The sequence below is a fragment of the Molothrus aeneus genome, unplaced genomic scaffold (genome assembly GCF_037042795.1).
Source record: "Molothrus aeneus isolate 106 unplaced genomic scaffold, BPBGC_Maene_1.0 scaffold_36, whole genome shotgun sequence".
Lineage (NCBI taxonomy): Eukaryota > Metazoa > Chordata > Aves > Passeriformes > Icteridae > Molothrus > Molothrus aeneus.
In genome coordinates this window covers 2234047-2253570 of record NW_027099027.1, presented here as the reverse complement: position 1 = coordinate 2253570, position 19524 = coordinate 2234047, and the positions used below count along the sequence as shown (strand labels likewise).

Here is a 19524-nt window from a genome sequence, read left to right as displayed (position 1 = left end):
CAGGGACACTTGGCGTGGGCCCCTTGGCCACCAGTGGTGCTGCTTTGCACTCCTTAGGCAGGAGCCGATGTCCTGGCTGGGTGTTGGCAACAGCAAAGTCCCAGGGCAGGCTCTGTGCCAGCCCAGCTTCCTGGGGGAGAGATTCCACAGGAGACAGGATTCTGGCTACAGCCTGCCTTAAATTTACATCCCTTATTTCCACCCTGCACTAGGTGGAGAATTGCCCAGGTAAGGAATTCCAGACTTGAATTCCAAGGGAGATAATTGAATATCTGCCTTGGGTCTGGCTCTTTTTCTTGCCAAAGCCAATAGCAAAAGCTGTACCCATGGCATCTTGGTTTCTATCTCCGGCTTCCAAAGGTGTTTCTTTATTTCCCTATTCATTCTTTCTACCCAACCCGAGCTCTGGGCTTGCCAGGGGTTATGGAGGTCCCATTGTATTCCTAAAGCTGCCATAACCCCCTGAAGGGTCTTTCCTGTAAAATGAGTTCCCCATCTGAATCTATTGCTTCCACAATCCATTATCTTTGAATTGTTTTAGAAATAGGTTAATAAGTGATCCAGTGATTGCTGAAGCAGTCAGAATTGCTTTTGCCCCCTGTTAGGTGCCATGGTGTCACCAGAAGATATTGAAGCCTTCCTGCTCAGGGCATTTCAGTGCCAGGCTCTTACAAGCAGCCACAGCTCCGCGGGTTGAGCTGAGCATGGGGCGGTGACCTGCGCTTTGTCTGATTCCCCCTCCTTAATAACAGCCTGTCTTGTAGCTCTTTTCCCTTCTGCTGCCCTTGCAGAGCCATCCACAAACACATTGTCTCCCTCAGGCCAGGGAATGTCCCATCAATCTCTCCCAGCCTGGCTCGGGAGCTCTGTCCCTTGAGTGCAGTCCTGGGTTCCTTGCCAGCCCCTCTCCAGGCTGTTCAAACAGGAGCTGGGTTAAACCCTTGCCCTGTCCTCAGTTCTGAATCCTCCTGTGCCATTGAACAAGTTTCATACTGTAATAACCGAGCCCTGCTCATCCATTTAGAGGCTCTTTTGGTTGTCAGAGCTTTAACTTGATGCCAGACTTGAACTCTAGGAGATCCTCCTGTTGTCATCAGTTTTCAGCCTCTGCTCCCACGGAAGCTGTGGCTGCACAATTCTGCAGACAATGAGGCTGCTCTCTGGCCACTGGGTTAAACATTTTAGCACAAGAATTCCTTTGGCAAGACCCTGTTTAACGTCCACCTATAATTCAAATTCTTTTTCCCTGTCTGGAAGGCCCAGGCCACTCGCCTCAGTTAATCTTAATTTTAACACTTGAAAATTCTGTGTTTCCTCCTTGTGTCCATCCATCCGGTTTGTTGACTGGCAAGATAGGAGTGTTGTAGGGAGCCATCCTTGGCTCCAAAAGCCCTGCCTTTAACAGGGACTCAATACCAGGCTGTGAGCCCTTCCTTTCCTCTCTTGGAACAGGGTATTGCTTGTCCTGGTTGCTTTAATTTGTAGAGGCTCCATATCTAATTTTCTGTATTTCCCTGGGGCTGCCCACACTTCTGGGTTCACTTCAGCATAGGCCTTGTCAGACTTTTGACACAGAGGTACAACAGAACTAGCCTCTGTTTCCCTTTTTACAGTATTAAAATCCAGCTCTCAAACTCCTTCCTAGTTAATTACAATCACAGGAGGAAGAAAAAGAAATTCATTTATTTCAAACCTATCCCCCACAGCTTCTAATAGTGGTTGAACAAATCATACCTGCTCATCTTTCCCACTCATTCCCTTAAAAATTAAAATATTCCTTTACTATTTTCCCCTTTAGGTCTAAGATTCAGAGCAGATTGAGAGGCCCCTGTGTCCATCAGAAAATGCCTCCTCTCAATGCAGACCCACCTGAATGTTCTCAAGGGCTGCAGTGTGGAGGGTCCCTGGTGTGATGGGAGCTGTGACAGCCCTGCCAATCCATGTCCATCACGGGGTGGACTTGCTGGTCCTGAGGGTGCTGCTGTCTCTGCTTGCAGTGTCCTTGTGCCCTGCAGCTGGAGCCCTGATTCCTTGCCAGGGGCTGTTAGGGTGGGCTGTGCCCTGCCGAGGAGGGCAATGCCTCTGCCGGGTGCTTGTGGCCGAGCCCGTGCCCTGGGTGCTGGGGCCCCCTTGGGCCCTGGGGCTGATCCCTCAGGGGCTGTAGGAGCTCTGCCCTGGCCTTTGCCTTCAGCTTGGCCTTTTGCTGCTCCCTTCTTGCACTCACCTGCTGGGCCTTTGTGCCCAAGTGCTGCAGGGCCTTCTTCTGCCCCTCCTGCAGCCCCCCTCAGTGCCTGTGGGTGCTTGTCTTGCTTTACAAGACAGGTGTCTGCTTGGGAAGGCAGAAAAAGCCTCTCTTGGAATGGAGAATGCAAACCCCTCCCTCTTAATTTTTAGGATAGTGAAATCAAGGGGCTCTCAGGCAAAGATATGGGATTAGGAATAACGGTTCTTTACTAGTGTGTATAATATAATAATAGTAGTGTGTATAAACAGCTCCGGCAGTGCCAACAAACAGAGCCCGGAGCCGGTCCCGGCCTTTCGGCTGCGGCGCTTTCCCCTTGGGTGCAGTTCCGGGCACGGCCGGCAGGGGCGCCGGTGGCTCCCGCGGGGCGGGGCAGCGCATCCCTGCCATGGGAACCTCTCTTAACGGCAATAGAGCAATCCCTTCATCTAACTCTTTCACTTTTTTACCTTCTGTAGCCTTTCTCCCGTGTTTTGAGAAAGAATTTGGAGAGGGCTGCCTTTTAACTGAGCTCCTAGTGTTTCGATAAGGTGCTTCCTGTAGAGAGAGGGATTTTCCCTGAACAGCAGGAGCTGTGGTTACCAAGGGGACGTAACTCAGAGCAGGAGGGGTCAGGGGAGGATATCCCGCCGAGGCTCGGTCGGAGTGTGGGCAGGGTCTGCTGCCGGAATCGCCAGAGGGGGATCTTCCCGTGGAGGCCGAGCCGGAGCGTGGGCAGCTCCCACATGGCTTATGGCGGCTGATCCGGCAGCTCCCGGCAGAGCAAAGGCAGGTGGGAGACCCCGGCAGCAGCAGCGGTGGTGCCCAGCGCAGCTGGCACGGGCAGGGCAGCCGGGGATGGGATGGCTGGGACCCGCCCTCGGTGCGGTCGGCGCGGTGACCTCGGCCCACGCGGCAGGAGAGAGCAACCCCCATCTTCCCCAGCATGGCCGGCAGAGCGGCCGCGGGCCGGGCAGTGGGGCCAGGGCACACAAATTCACCGCCAGCGCCGGGGCAGGTGGAGCTGCCCTGGGCAGTGAGCCCGCACCTGGGATGGAAACCGGGGCAGGCGGAGCTGAGGCGGGCAGCGAGCCGGGACCCGGGACAGGTGCCTCGGCCGCGAACGGAGGGGGCAAGAGCTGCAGAGGATCCCACTCTCTTTCTGACTTTTCCTCTTGTTCCCCTCCCTTTCATTTCCCCTTTTTATTTTCTTGTTTTTTTCCTCGGGTGTTTCTGATACTTCAAAGATTTTTATTCTCCTAAAATCTCCTGTCTAACATATGGCATATTCTCTTTCTTCTAGATTAAATGGGTTTTTTTCCAAATAAATCCAGAACCTAACAAATCTAAACTTCTGCTTGGATATTTTGAAATGGTCGACGAGCTAACTCATGACCTCCTAATGTTGTTTTTCTCATCACCTTTTTATTTATCCTTTGGCAAATTAAGCATCTTTCAGTTACTTGCTTTGCTACATCAAAAATCCCAGTGCACCCAAAATTCCTTAAAAAATGATCACACAAAGCTTGAGTACGCCAGTGGGGTTTCTGATGCACGTCTTCTAGTATTTTCCTAGTAAGCACATTTTATTAAGTAATTGTCTTCCATCTAGAAGTTTCTATTTCCCTGATTTATCTTGTTCATTTCCTATCTTGTTTAATTCTTTTTTCTTGGCTTCCCTAAACTTTGGAATTTCCAGTTTTTCCTCGTTTGGAGTTAATATTAAAATAACTCTTTCAGCTCCATTTTCTGCTGCATCCTTAGCTTTGTGATCTGCCCCCAGTTCGCCCAGTTTGCCTCTCCTTTGGCCCGGGCCGGCTTCCCCCGCCCGCAGCGGCTGGGAGCAGCCGAGAGCCCCACGCTGCCCATGCCGACCTGTCCCGGCTCCATCGCCGCTGCTGCCGCGGGCTGCGAGGGCTGCGGGAACGGGGCACCGAGGGTGTGGCTGCTGCTGGGGGAGGAGGAGGAGGGAGGGAAGGGCAGGGATGGAGGGGGAGGAGGAGGCGGGGTTAGCGGGGAGGAGGAGGAGAAGGAATGGAAGGGGCGGGATGGAAGAGGAGCAGGAGGTGGGGATAAGACAGAGGAGGAGGAGGAGGGGGGATGGAAGAGGAGGAGCGGGAGGAGAAAGAGCAGTGAAAGAGGCGGGGTTAGGGGGGAGGAGGAGAGGGAGGTGGAGATAGGACAGAGGAGGAGCGGGAGGAAGAGGAAGAGGAGGGACAAAGGCGGATCAAGGCTGAGCTGCGGGAGCCACGCGGTCTCGAGCCCTGCCTGAATTCGCAGCCCCCACCTGTGGGATCATCGCCCCCCCCCCATGGCGCAGGTGAGTGGGGAGGGGGAGCCCGGCCCGGATATCCCGGGGGGTTCCTGGGTTGGGTTTTTGGGGGGATGTTTGGAGAATGAAGAAGTCCAAGGCTGAGCGGAAAAGGCCCCTCGGGGGGACATCGGGGGGTGGCGGTGGCGGCTGCCGGCAGAGGCAGCCTGGAGGAGCAGAGCCCTGTGTCCCCCAGGAGGCCAAAGTGGGGAGGCCAGAGAGGGGGGAGCGCCGCCATTGGCGGGAGCCTCAAGAGCCTGGAGAGGGGCAGGGGGGACTCCTTGGAGCCGCTGCAGCGCAGAGCAGAGAATGAGGGGAGAAGGGAGCCCGGGAGCCCAAACAGCCCCGGCATCCCAAAATGGGGAGAGCCAAGAGGGGGCAGTGCATCCCCAGAGACGGCCTGGGGGGATCTCGTTGCCCTTGCCTGTGGCACGGAGGCAAATCCCATGCTGTCCTTGTCCTTCCTCGCCCAGAGCAGGAGCTGAGCATGGAGAGCAGGGAGGACAAGTGCCCGCGGCAGAACCTGGTGGCAGAGGCCGTTTTGAGCGGCTCCACGGCGCAGGAAGCCAACGGGGAGGAAAAGCCCCAGAGATGCCGCACGAGGAGGGGCTGCAAACGCAGATGGCGGGGATGTGAGGGGGAAAGAGCCAGCCTGGGCTGGGAAGGCAGCCGGAGATGGAGCCCGAGCTCGGAGCTGGTGCTCCATGAGCAGCTCCATGATGGGGAGAAGCCCCACACGTGCGTGGAGTGTGGGAAGAGCTTCAGGTGGAACTCCGAGCTGATCAAGCACCAGAGGATCCACACTGGGGAACGGCCCTACGAGTGTGGGGAGTGTGGGAAGAGCTTCAGCCGGAGCTCCAGCCTGATCGTGCACCAGAGGTCCCACACGGGGGAGAAGCCCTACGAGTGTGGGGAATGTAGGAAGAGCTTCAGCACGAGCTCCAACCTGATCAGCCACCAGAGGATCCACACTGGAGAGAGGCCCTATGAGTGTGGGGAGTGTGGGAAGAGCTTCAGCCGGAGCTCCCACCTGATCAGCCACCAGAGGACCCACACAGGGGAGAGGCCCTATGAGTGTTCCAAGTGTGGGAAGAGCTTTCAGACCAGCTCCCATCTCCTCCTGCACTATCAGAGTCACACAGAGGAGAGGCCCTTCCAATGCCCCGACTGTGGGAAGGGATTCAAGCGCAACTCTGACCTCGTCACCCACCGGCGCATCCACACTGGGGAGAGGCCCTACGAGTGTGATAAATGCAGGAAGAGGTTTCAGCCCATCTCCCATCTCCTCCTGCACTATCGGATTCACACAGAGGAGAGGCCCTTCCAATGCCCCGACTGTGGGAAGGGATTCAAGCACAACTCCACCCTCATCAGGCACCGGCGCATCCACACAGGGGAGAGGCCCTACGAGTGTGATAAATGCAGGAAGAGGTTTCAGACCAGCTCCCATCTCCTCCTGCACTATCGGATTCACACAGAGGAGAGGCCCTTCCAATGCCCAGACTGCAGGAAGGGATTCAAGTACAACTCCACCCTCGTCACCCACCAGCGCATCCACACTGGGGAGAGGCCCTACGAGTGTCCCCAGTGTGGGAAGAGCTTCTCCTGCAGCTCTAACTTGACCCAACACCAACGGAGGCACCGGTAAGGGAAGCCCTGCGAGTGCCCCGAATGCGGGAAGAGCTTCGTGCGCTGCTGCAGCTCCATCCCCCACTGGAGGAGGCACTTTGGGCACAGCCCTGGTCACTCACATTCCCTGTGATCCATGTTGGGAACACGCCTGGCTGCTTGTCCGTTTGTTTGGCCTTAATTTTTTTCTCTTCTCCCTCTCTCTCTACTCCAAAAGCCAAGAGGGATCGATCTGTCACCTCAAAACCATTCAAATCCCACTGAAAATAACTGAATGTTAACCCAAAAAGGCTCAATCCTACCTCAAATTCCTTGTTCCCTCCTCAAAAAAACTCAATCCCATGCCAAACTCAATCCATTCCACAGCCACCAGGGTGAGATGGGGTTGGAAGGAGATTGGGAGAAGTGGGATCCCAATTTGGAGCAATGGGATGGGGATTGTGTGGGCCTGGGTGTGTGGGATGTATTTGATAGCAAAAAAAACTTTCAGAGTTACTGATTTCTGTCCCATTTATTTTCAGTCATTTCTGTTTGCAGAGTGCCACCTTCTCAGCTGATTCAATTCCTATAAAAATCCCATTTTTTAAATCATCTAACCCAAACAATCCAAAAACCAATATTGAAATAAAACCACCCACACACAATTAATTTTTTAAAAATAATTTTAATTTTTCAAGAGTACTTAAGGATGTTATTAAAGTTTAATTGTTTGGTTGAAATGTCTGAGAAATTATAGTGGTGTTTGGTTTTGTGTTTAGTATATTTGTAATATGAATTGTTTAACTAAGAGGTGTTAGATTGCTTGTTTGTTTCTTTAGATTTTTTTATCTAAAGTACATTAGTCATCAAATTAAAATTTTCAAAAGGTATTTCTTGATATATAATTTGTTTATTTATATGCATTGGTAATATTATAGTAATAGTTATTTTTGGTTTGAGTTAAATCATAGTTGGAGTATTGTAAAGAAGAGTTGAGATTTTTTTAATTATAATTTATTTAATTTCAATTATTATTTCTTTGTTTATAATTTTATTGCAATTTGTTGAGGGGATAGGAAGGAAGTTCAAGGGCAGGAACATTTTTTCCTGGCTGGGAACTGGAATTCCAGACCCTGGGAGTGTGTGCAGGACCCCACAGACTGGGATCAAAGATGGGCTGCGATCAAATATGGACTGGGATCAAATATGGGCTTGGATCCTTTGGATTGGGGCTGCACAGGCTGGGACCATATGGATTAGGACCACACAGACTGAGATCAACTGGACTGGGATCAAATATGGGCTGGGACTGTTTCTGAAAGTAACTTTGTTCTATAGTTTTTATTTCTGTTGTTAATTAAGCTCAGTGAAATAGCTGCTTGTGTAAACTGCCTGCTTGGGTGGGATAACATCCAATGCACCCAGGATGAGGACACCTGTACAGATCTGCCACCTGTCAGCACTCCCCGTCTGAAGGCAGAGTGCACCAAGGCCCAAAAACTGGAGGTGATAAAGAGAAGGAGCCAAAACCACAGCCAAGAAACACACATGCTCTGAAAAGGCAGACCCAGGGAGGGGCCATGTAAAATCATTCCTGGAATATGTAAAGTAGTTTATGGATATGCATGAGGGTCTATGAATATGCACCAGGCTGATGTAAGGGGAAAGGTATTTCAGGGCGATGCAGATTCCTTGGTTGTGGCTTTAGTCCATTTTTATCACCTCCAGTTTTTGGGCTTTGGTTCACTCTGACTGAGAAATTGAGGTTTTGGGATTTTTAGTATGTTGTGGATGGAAGCAAAATGGAGGGCACAGTGTTTTGTCCTGGGTTTCTTCTTCATGCTTCTTCCTTCTTCTTCATGGGTTTGGGTGGCTTTTTGTATTTGGGCAGAAATTCCATATTGCAGGCTCTTTGGGATCAGTTATTAGGTTAAAAGGGAAAATAATCTAGGTGTCTGTTCCTAATTGGATAGTTTAGTCTTAAAAGACCTTGGAACAAGAGATTGTTGGCCATTTTGTGCCTTCTAATGAAAAGCTGCTGAACTCCCAGTAATGAGGCTGTTTTACTGATAAGAAATAATAAACACTTGAGTCTGAACATGAATTACTGTCTCAAGTGCCTTCAATCCAGAGCCAGTGAAACCAACAACTGGTACCCCACAGCTTGAGGTAGTGCCAAGGCAGAACTTGTTCATGCTCTTTTCCCCTGGTGATTTTCTACTCCCGTCCAGACTCTGATAGCAAAGCCATGCTGGTGACAAAAGATTGACCTTGGCATCCTGGGGCACTTTCTGGGTGAGTGTTTGAATCTGCTTTTCCAGGCCTCGGGCTGAGCAGGGTGAGGCCGAGGCCTGGGCCCCTCCAGCCGGCGCCGGGAGCGCCCGGGGCAGCGGCGAGGGGCGGCCCTGAGGGGCGGCACAGGGGGCATTTCCCCCGAGCGGGCGGGCGGGCGGGCGGCGGGGAAAGGCGCCCTGGGCACAAGGGCAGGCACAAGGGCCCCGGCTCTCTGCAGTGCGGGCGGCCCAGCGCCAATCGCTGCTCCCGGAGCCGCTGCCAGGGCCGGGTCTCCTCCCCGCCGCTGACCCTGCACCTGCAGCGCTGCCTCCGCCTCTGCCGGGCTCCCCGGCACGGACGGCAAGGACGTGGACACGCTGCAGCAGGGGCCCAGCAGGGACACCCAGATGGTGCCGGGGCTGCAGCTCCTCTCCTGCAAGGAAAGGCTGACACAGCTCGGCTTCTTCAGCCTGGGAAAGAGACCCAGCCTTGATCCAGCTGTGGCCTTCCAGTACCTGAGGGCAACACACAAGAAAGCAGAAAAAAGACTCTCCTGGAACAGGTTGCCCAGAGAAGGTGGGCATGTCCCGTCCCTGACAGTGTTCAAGGCCAGGCTGCATGGAGCTCTAGACAAGCCGGTCCAGTGCAAGGGGTCCCCAGCCACAACAGGGGGGTTGCAGCCATGGGATTTTCCAGATCCCTTCCAAGCCAAACCATGCCACGACTCCATGATTCTGGGATACTTCGCCTCTTCATCCTCTGGCAGAAAAAGAAACTTGGCCCCAAGTTCCACACTGCAGACCATGTCTTTTGGCAGCCTGCAACTGTGTCAACAGAGGATGAAAAGAGATGACATTACTGACACAATTTCCCTTTTCTACTTGAAAAGTAAATGCTCTGCTCCTGTCCACTCTGGCAAAATTGTCAGAAGAGGCAACTGTTCCCCATGAAATGCTTGGTCTCATGCAAAGAAGAAAGAAGCCAGAAGCCAACAGTCTTCGTTATTGCTACATTGTTTTCTTTGGTTACTTCTCTAATAGGAATGACTTTGGGGTGTGATTTGTTTGTTTCTCTCTTTCGTTCCTTGGGGCGCGCGGCGGCTCCTCCGTTGGGTTCGCGGGGCCAACGGAGGAACGGCCGCGAGCTCCGGCGGCTCTGCAGCAGCAGCAGCAGCAGTGCTTCTCTTGATTGGTTTTCCACTCGACTTCCCACTCGCTCCCCATCCCCTTCTCCCTCTCACACTCACTCTACTCCCATCCCGTGCTGGGCCGTGCCGTCCATGTTCCGCCTCTCCCAGCCCGGCTGATGCCGCGTCCCGCAAGGCACCCCTCGCGCGGGGCCGCCCCGTGCCCGCCCCTGCCCGGCCCGCCGTGGTTCCGCCTCGGCCGGGCTCTCTCCGTCCTGGCTGTGGCGCCGCTGGAAGAGCCGCTCGCTCTGGTGCTGGCGGAGCAGCGCGGGCTTTTGGCTGCGCCTGGCGCTGGCGCTGGCTCTGGCCCAGCCCCGGCCGAGGCCCCGGGCCCGAACGAAGCCCCTGCCACAGTTCTGCCCGCAGCCGCCCCGCTGCCGCCCAGCTCCCGCCCCGTGGCCGACAGCGTGGCCGGCAGCTGCTCTGCTCCGAGCTCCGCCGCTCGCCAGCTCGGCCGCCGGCCCCGAGCCGCCGCAGCCCGGGGCAGCTCGGCAAGCAGCAGCGCGCCGGGCGGGCGGGTGCCCCGGGCAGAAGAGCGCCAGCGCCGTGCCGCCCGCAGGGGCAGCGGCAGCTGCGGCAGCGTTTACTCCGGTCCCTGCCTCGCCGACGGCGCCCCGGGAAGAGACGGGGCCGGCTCGGAGGGCGGCGGGCGATGAGCTCAGCCTTGGCTCGCAGGCGGCCATCAAGCGAGTGTCCCGGGAGCGCATCTCGGAGTGGGCGCGGCTGGGGAGTGAGCGGGGCCAGCGGGAGGAGCCGGCGGGGCGTGCCGGGCGGGGCTGAGGCGAGGCCCGGCAGGGCGGCAGCCGGAACGCTGCAAGGGTAGCGAGCGTGGAGTGAGCGGGGGCCGCGCAGCGCCCCGGGCCGGGCCATGGCGAGCCGCGGCGGGGCCGGGCAGGGGCTGCCTGAGGCGCGGCGCAGCATCGGCCCCGCTGATGGCATCGCGGTCCCCCCGCAGTGCAAGGGCGCCCTTGTGCCCCTGGAGCTGGCGCTGCTGTGGATGGTGTCGCGGCCTGGCTTCTCCAGCGTCGTGAGGCTCCTGGACTGGTTCGAGGTGCCCGAGGGCTTCGCGCTGCTCATGGAGTGTCCGCAGCGCTGTCAGCACCTCAGGTACTTCCTGCACGAGCGGCGGTTCCTGACAGAGCCCGTGGCGCGGGGGCTGTTCCGCCAGGTGCTGGAGGCCATGGGGCACTGCAGCAGCCGCGGCGTCCTGCACCGCCACATCAAGGCCGAGAACGTCCTCGTCAACCTGGCCACGGGCGAGGCGAAGCTCATCGACTTCGGCTGCGGCACGATCCTCCAGGACACGTTCTACACCCGGATGTCAGGTGAGCCCAAAGCCGGGGCCCAGCCGGGCAGCGGAGTTCCCCCCTTGGCTAGTAGAGGGGGAAGAGGGAGGGAAGGAAGGAGGGGGAATCCACCTTCAACCAGCTGCAGCCAAGTTGCTTTGTGGCAGGGCAGGGGCTGGCTGTTGTGGAACGGGAGCTGGCTGGGAGGAAGGGAGCAGCATGGGCCTGATGAGCTGCGCCCATGTCCCATAGGAACGCAGGAGTACAGCCCACCGGAGTGGATCCTCTTTGGCTGCTACCATGGCCACCCAGCCACCATGTGGTCCCTGGGCATCCTGCTCTATGAGCTGCTCTGTGGGCACCTTCCTTTCCACAGCAACGAGGACATCGTCCGGGGCCAGCTCTTCTTCCCACCCTGGGTGTCTCAAGGTGGGGATGCGCCTTCAAGGCATGAGGGGAAGAACAAACGGGGTTGGGAGGGGCGGCTGGCACATAAGCGTCCTGCTCTTGCAGCTGGTGAGGAGGTGCATCTCCAGGGCTTAGCTGGAGGAGGTGGCACCTGGGCCTCTGTGCTGCTGTCCTCCGCAAGACAGGATTGATAGGAAACTTTTGGCTGCAGCTCTGAGCACTCCTGGTGTGGCCTGGGCACTGTGGAATGTGGGAGAGCATGGACAGGAGCCTTGTCCCGCTGAGCGGCGGTTTCTGGTTTCTCTCCGCAGAGTGCCAGCACCTCATCAGGTGGTGTTTATGCATGGAGCCCACAGACAGGCCAGCACTGGCAGACCTTTTTGAGCATTCTTGGCTGCAGGAGCCCTGCCTGGCCCAGGAGACAGCAGAGATGCCTCCCTGTGCACAGGAGGATCCAGGAGCCCAGCAAGCAGCAGCGGCACGCGTCTCGTGGCGCTGGAAGAAAACCCCGGAGCGTTTCCCTGCGGCCGCGGCACGGAGGAGAGAGCGCAGCCGAGGAGATGCTGCTTCCGCTGGTCCCCGCGAGCTGTGGAGGGAGCGGCTCTGTGCTGCCCTTCCCATTGGAGAAGTGGTGGCAGTGCGGTGAAGGTGCCACGGACTGGGACAGGGGAAACATCCCCCTGCAGCTCAATGGCATCGTGATGTCCCCGCAAGCCGGGGCACAGCTGGCGTGTTCTTCTGAAGCACGACGTGGAGCTGGGAACACCATCCTGGAGCTGGCCGCTGGCGGGGCAGAGCCGATTGGCTTTGGCTGCGGCCCCTGCCTGGAGGACACGCTCTGCGCCCCGATGGAATCAAGATGAGTCCCCAGCCGGCGCAGGGGCGGGGGATGCTGGTGCTTCCAGGCACGGCAGGGCTCGGCCTGGCCACGCGCCGGAGGTTCCCCGCTCGGCGGCGCTGGGGAATATTAATTTTTCCGCCGGCCGCCGAGCTGCTTTTTGGCAGGACAGGGGATGGATGTTGTGGAAGGGGAGCTGGCTCCTGGCCTTGCTGACAGCTTCTGCCAGCCAGCCTGGCACGGGCTGAGGCGGGGGCAGCCAGCCTGACAAAAGCATCCATCCATGTGGATGGGGGCGGCAGAGGGGGACGAGTTCCGAAGCCGTGCCCCAGCTAGTCTGCTCTGCAGGCCCTTGAGGAAGGGGTGCGTTTACGGGCCGGAAAGGTGGGGATTTTCCCCACCCGTGGACAGGTTTAATTCTCACATGGAGTGGTCAGACCCTCCTCAGGCCCATGAAACAGTGAGAGGCTTTGTGCTTTTTCTTGTTTCCAGGTCTTGTTTTGAATTGACTTTCATGCAGTTGTTCTTTGTTTTTCCCAGGAGGATTACACCTGGTGCCTGGACCGGACGGGGAAGCGCCTGCAGCGTCCGTGGAGCTCGTCCAGTGCCAGCGCTGCCCCAGGGGCCACGGTCTGCAGGGACAGCCCCTTCCAGAAGGAGGAGGACCTGGTTTGGGATCGGCTCCTCTCCTGGCAGCAGCTCTCCAGAGGTGGGCACCCAGCTCCACAGCTCGGCTGGCAGAAGGGCTCCGGGCAGGCGGCAGCGGGCACACGGGCATCCCGCTCTTGCAGCTGCTGAGGAGGTTGCTGTGCCGGGATTAAGCAGAGGAGGTGGAACGTGGCCTGCCCCGCTGCCCTTCTCTAAAAACAGAGAATGGGTTGGGAGGTTTGGGCTCTGAGCAAAGCCAGCAGCCTGGCCCGGGCACAGGCCATGGCGGGACAGGGGGACAGGAGCCTGCTGCCACTGACCGTGGCTCTCTGGTTTCTCTCCGCAGGCTGCCAGCACCTCATGCCATGGGAATGGCACCGCTCGGCCTGCCAGGCTGGGAGGGCTGGAGGGCGGCCGGTGTTCATTTGCTGTCAAAAATAAATTGGGTTTTTTTGTCATTGTCATCATCAGACCGTTTCTTTCCTCCTATTCCAAGCTCTTGGCCTACTTTCCTCCAGGGTAATCTTTTTTGTCCTTCCTCAACCACTTGATGGCATTTGGCAGGGGGGGTTAAGCAACGTGAAAAATTCAACAACAGCTCCTGTTGCCAACTGCAGCAGCCCCTTCAAGAGCCCTGAGCTTCCACCAAGGTCAGTGTGTGCCTTGCAAAAGGAAGTGCTTTGCAGTGATGGGGTTGTTGCCCTGCTGCAAAAGCTGGGAGGAAATCAGAAATGGAAAAATGCCAATTGGGCTCAACCACCGCCCAGGTTTTTCATCTTTTCCCTCTTCTCCGTGATAGGCAGGCAGGGCTGGACTCCAGCAAGGTTCAAGTTCTTGGTGCTCTATGGCATCAAAGGGATCAAGGAAACTCTTGTATGCAGGGACTACAACAGGGCTACTTGTGAGAACCCAGGAAATTCCTCTGGCTGCCCTGGATGATTTGAGCCCCTGCCCAGGGCGCTCAGAGACCCTGGCACAGAGCCCAAGACCCCTGTGCCTTTGATTTAGCCCTTGGAAAAATCAACCTTATATGAAGAATTGCAAGCCATGACAGTGTACGTAGAATGATAGTGAATTTATCCCAGGGTGAAAAATAGATTGTTGGGGTTTCTAGAATGGGGCTTCAGGGGGCAAGATGGAGGAATCTGGGTGTGTCCAGCCTTTCTCCTTCTTCTTGGCCTCCAACTTCTGCTGTGATGGTGGCACTTTTAGATTGGTTAAGAGTAGAAGCTCACTGTCTAACATAGGTGATAGGTATTGGAAAGTAATTGTAAATATTGTACAGGTAGTTTTTAGGATTAAAAGATAACACCGCCCTGGGGCAGGCAGAGTGCCTTAGACTGTCTTGCTGAGAGGACCTTGGCAGCAGAGGAGAAAGAATTTTATAGATAAGATACAAGAAACAACCTTGAGAGCCAGAAATGAAGAGCTCTGACTCCTTCTTCGAGCACCGGGCTGGGAAAAGAGACTTTGGAACTTATCTCGGGCTCACACTGACCAGCCAGAGACCCCGAGAGCATGAGTCCATAAGACGAAATCTTGAGGGATTGGCTCCAAATCATAAATATCCTTGTTGGTCGTGTCTTCTTGACCAAGAAATCCTTCAAAGCTCTTGTAACTACAAGTCTTGCGGCCCTGTGAGCCATGCGGTGCAGATGTGAGCCAAACTCACCCTTCCTGTCTATGTAGAAGAGAAGAAAAAGCAATGGCATCATCTGAAAAACTCAGAGGTCCACTCTCTAGCTCCTTCCAAACTCCTTCAAATGGCCCAAAGTGGGATTTAGCTACAAATAGATGACAAGGACTCTTAGTGCTGGCTCTTGGACTCCAGAGCAGCTGCTTTAGAATCTTTCACAGAACCCTGTGCAGTTCTGTAGTGCCAGAAATGGATCATTTGAAGAAACTTTCCCAACTGACTTGCATGGAGGTTTGCTTGAAGGGTATTTGAGGAGAAAGGCTCGCGGCAGAGCTCTGGGCTTTGGCCTAGCTGTGTCCCCTGCTGATTGTCAAGTGTGCCATCAGCTGCAGGGCTTTCTGGGCTAAAACTATCATCAAGTCACTGGGGCTTGCTCTTTTTGGCCTCTAAAAGCTGGAGCCACTTTCGGGGCAAATTTGGAGACCTCATCTCTGGGAGGATGGAGCAGCTAGGATTTTCCCAGTTGCTGGCAATGGTTCTCCAGGCCCTGGCTGTAAAACGGGGCTGCCCAGCAAGTGCGGATCTGCAAGATGATAAACAATTGTCTTGGTTTGAAAAGACAGGTGTCTGCTAAGGAAGGCAGAAGCCTTCTCTGAAATGGAAAATGTCAATCCCCTCCCTTCAAATGATTCTCATTTAGAAATTCAAATGCTCTCGGGGAAAGATATGGGGATAGGACTGAGCCCGCAGAGCCGGGCAGCGTTTTCTGATGCTCTGAGCCCTTGCTAAAGATCCTGTGCGGGCTGTCTCAGACACCTGGGGCCAGGGATTCCTTCCAAGCTGGGCCACTTTGGCTGGGCCGGGGGCGGCCCCGGGGCAGAAGGCAGTGTGTGCAAGGGCCCTGGGTGGCACGCTGCAGCACGGTCACCGTGCCATGGAACGGAAGCCGGTGTCCAAGGCCCCTTTGTGACACGTGGGAAATAGAAGCTTGCCCGGCTGCTGGCAACACGCAACGGGGCACAAGGGGACAGAGCGGTGCCGTGAGGAGCCCCCGCACAGCGCACTCGCTCCCGTCTGACCCGGAGCTTCTCCGCGGCGCTGTCCCTGCAGCTGAGCTCGAGGCCAGAGCACAGGACTCGCTGACCCGTGGCCTTCCTGAGGCTTCTATTCTGCAGCTGCCCTCAAGGGCAGAGCGTAGGACTTGGTGCCCCGGAGCTTTCCCAAGGCATCTCTCCTGCAAGTAGCTCCAGGCACAGCCATGGAGCAGAGACCCCCGAGAGTGCCCAAGCTGGCCTGGGTGGAGGAGGAGGAGAAGGAAGAAGAAGGCCCTGGGGCTGCCCCAGCACAGGAGTCAGAAGAGGTGGTGCCGTTCCATCCACCGCAGGAGGGTGAGTGGCAGAGCTGGGCTGTAGGGCTGGAGCCTGCAGTCAACTTGGGCCCATGCAATGCCATGCCATGCCATGCCATGCCATGCCATGCCATGCCATGCCATGCCATGCCATGCCATGCCATGCCATGCCATGCCATGCCATGCCATGCCATGCCATGCCATGCCATCCCCTGGGGAAATGCCCATGGACAGGAAGGAAGAGGGGCCGGGCAGACACCCCGCAGTGGCCGTGCTCCATCCCCTGGGGCATCCCGGGGCTCTCCCTGCCTGGGCAGCGCAGGGCTGGGCTCTGTTCTCTGGCCTCTCCCGCAGCCCCTCAGCTCTGGCTGTGCTCACTCTTTGCCAGATGCAGCCCTGGAGCACACACAAGAGCAGGGATCCAGCCGTGGCCGCTTCCGCAGAACAGCGCAGGTACCTGCAGCCACCCCCACCTGGGCTGGGCCTGCTGTCCCTGCTCAGCCCAGCACCGTGTGTGCAGCACTCCATGCAACATCCCCGGCTTCTTGCCCTTCTCCTACAGCTCATCTGCGACTTTATCCGGAGCTTTGGGCAGGAAGAGACCAGCACCATGGGCACTGGGCTCAGAGCTCACTCAGAGCTCCTCAGTCATGAGACCAGTGCCGCCCTGCTGGATTTGCTCCTGGAGAAGGGTGTTGCCAGGCCAGAACAAGTGAGCAGCCTGGGGCCAGGCTTCAATTCCCCCATGAGTCCCGTGGCTTCCCCAGCCACGCCTGCTGGTCCTTGGGAGCCTTTGAGGCCATGGCAGTGCGCTGGCAAGGGAAGCACTTCTCCGGGGACCCTGGGGACATGGCTCCCTGTGGCAGCTTTCCAAGTCTCCCCGTGCCTTCTCCAGGTGCCCGCCATGGTGAGGTCCATTCACCGATGGCTCCTGGCCAATGATTCTGCCGAGCACAGGCTGGACAAGGCCCTGCTGAATCTCACCAGAGCACACCCAGGTGACGCAGTGGTGACGCTCCTGCGTGTGGCCCCGTCCTGTGACAGGTATGGGGCCCACCTGCCCAGAGGGCTCAGGCCTCCCCAGTCCATCACCCTGTACCGCCTGGCCCAGGCGTCTGATCAACAGAGAGTTCCAGGGCCCTCTGGCTGCTGCCTTTCCCAGCCCTGGCACGTCAGCCCCCGAGCCTGCTGCCATGCTCCCTTGCCGTCCCTCAGGGGCCTGTCCCCACAGGGCTGGGCTGCCTGGCTGCTGCTGGCCAGGCCCAGTGGGCACAGGCAGAGCCGGCAGTCAGCCCGGGCCCCTAGGGATGCCCAGGCCACGGTGCTGTGTCTGAGACCCCCCTGAGACAGAGCTCTAACCCCGCAGAGCGGCCATCTCCATGTGGAAGACCATCATGTGCTCGTCCAGGACTGCAGAGCCAGTGCTGCTGATCCTCCTGGATGTGCTGGGCATCTGGCCAGAGCGCAGCACGTGCACCTCCCATGGGGACAAAACGGGTGTCTTTGGCCTGGCTGTGAGTTTCTGCAAGTGGCCTTTGCTGGCCACAAGGCCGCCTCTCCAGCAGCTCTCCATCCTCCTTCCCCCACTGCATCTCCCTGCCTCAGGCGCTGGCCTGAAACCTGGCCCAGGGGCAGCTTCAGGCCCACCAGGCCCCGTGCTCCCCCTGCCAAGGTCTCTGCGGGCCTCTCCCTGCCCTGCTCGGGCCCTGCCCCAGGGACACCTGGGCACTGAGTGCTGTCTCGGGGGTCTTTGTCCCTTGCAGGCAACCGTGGTGATGTGGAAAATGCTCCAGGAGCCCCATGTGCCACGTGTAGTGACGTCATATTTTCCCCAGCTATTTGTGCATCTGCTCTTCCAAGTGTTCTTCAGCACAGAAGAGATGCCAGAGGAGGTCGATGCCTTCTGGAAGGAATGCCTGCAAGAGCATGGCCTTGCCACCAGCCCCAACAGGTGCTCCATGCCAGTCCTCCTGTCCCTGCCACGTGGCCTGCCAAGGAGCCAGTGCTGCCAGGGTGACCTGGCCTTTGCTGTGCACACAGGTTTGCAGTGCAGAGCCTGAAGTCCCTGCTCTGCCAAAAGCAGTACAAGGAGGTGGTGGTGTCAGTGGAACGCAAGCGTGGCTGGGACACGCTGCTCTGTGCTGACACCCGCCACTATGCCGTGGGTCTGCTGGCCAGGTGAGACTCCCCTTCTCCCCATTGCTCCCGGCATTTGTGCCTTGTGCCCGGGCTGTCCCACACAGTCCCTGTGGCCCTGGGTCACTGGGCCTTGTCACCGAGGGACGGCCCAAGCAGACTGGAAAAGGCTGGGAGGGGAGAGAGCACAGGAGGAGACACCTCCTAAAGGGCCCAGGTCCCCTTGCAGGATGGTGGTGAAAGACCATCAGGTTCTGCAAGCCTGTCCTTGGAGAGATTTGCTCAGGTTCCTGGTCCCTTTTTCGCCCTCCTAGGGAGATGCGCCATGCTTGTCTTGGGTTGGGTTCCAGTATTGCACTCCACCTCCTCTGGCTGCTCAGCACACAGGAGCCACACTGGGATCTGCCCGCCCTGGCGTTCCTTGTGGAGGTGAGCCGGGTGTGCAGCGCTGCCTGGCTGAGCTGCCTCCCAGCTCTCTGCCCTCTGGGAGCCGCAGCCGCCTGGGACGCTGCCCGCGCCCTGTGCTGCTGCTGCTGCTGCTGCTGCTGCTGCCTGGGCCAAGCCCTGTGCGGCTCCGGGCTCCTGCCGGCCGGCTCCCCCATCACTGGCCTGTGCCTTTCAGCTCCTCGAGTGCCTGGATGCCAGTGAATGTGGTGCCAGTGTTGTGAAGGTCTCTTCAAGGTACCTGCAGAGCGAGTGCAGGGAGAGGCGTCGCCTGGCGCTCAGGGCCCTGCTGGAGCTCATTGATGATCCCTCAATGGTGAGAAGGGGGCAGTGGCTGAAGCTGCGCTGGGAACGCAGTCACTTGGCCTGGCCTGGGCTTGGGGCGCTGGGGCAGCTGCTCCCAGCTCTCCTGCCTCCCACTTCAGCTGCCCGCGTGCTTCAGGACAGGCCTTTGGCCTCTGGGCCCTGCGGCAGCAGGATGGCCTTTCACAGACTTGTGTTCCGCACAGGCCGAAAGAATGTGGAGCCTGACCCAATGCCTCATGGACCTTCTGTGCGACAATGATGCAGAGATAGCTGGCATGACCCTCATCACACTCAGCTTTCTATTCCTGCACAAATCACACATTCTGATGTCAACCCCCATTGCCCTGCAGCTGGCTGAGGCGCTCCTGCCACACTTTGATCACGTAAGGCTCTGTGCCCCCAGCCACAGCCACTGGCTGCTGCCTGGAAACTGTGTGCCCTGTGCATTTCCAGCCCTGTGCCCAGGGGGCCTGGAGGAGCCAATGCTGAGGTATTTTTTACTTTTTTTTTCCTACAGGATAATAGCCAGGTCCAGCTGCTCTCCATCAAACTCTTCCGAGACATGATGGAGTATTTGGAAGAGAGAGAAAACCCTTTGGAAAGCCCTGTGCAACAGAGCTTGCTTCCACTCTTCTTCCACTGCCATGATGAGAATCAGTGTGTGGCAGAGGTGAGGACTCGTGGGCTGCTGCTGTTCCCCAGGCAGGGGGCTCGGCTGCCTCCTGCCCTGCGCCTGCTGGATCGCAGCCTCCTGCAGGCCATGGCAGGGGACGCGGGTGCCGTGCCCTGGGTTGTGGGGCCATCTCGGCGTCCCTGCTGCTCTCCAGGCTTCTCGGGAAGCGCTGCTTTGTGCGGTCAAGTTGATGAAGAGGAG

The 19524-nt window shown here is 57.3% G+C and overlaps 1 protein-coding gene and 1 pseudogene across 1 annotated transcript in view; one reads left to right on the top strand and one right to left on the bottom strand.

The window, feature by feature from the left end:
- The window catches only part of LOC136570728 (uncharacterized), a 2607743-nt pseudogene that overhangs the window by 375939 nt on the left and 2212280 nt on the right, over positions 1-19524 (top strand).
- The window catches only part of LOC136570729 (uncharacterized), a 2347277-nt gene that overhangs the window by 227718 nt on the left and 2100035 nt on the right, over positions 1-19524 (bottom strand).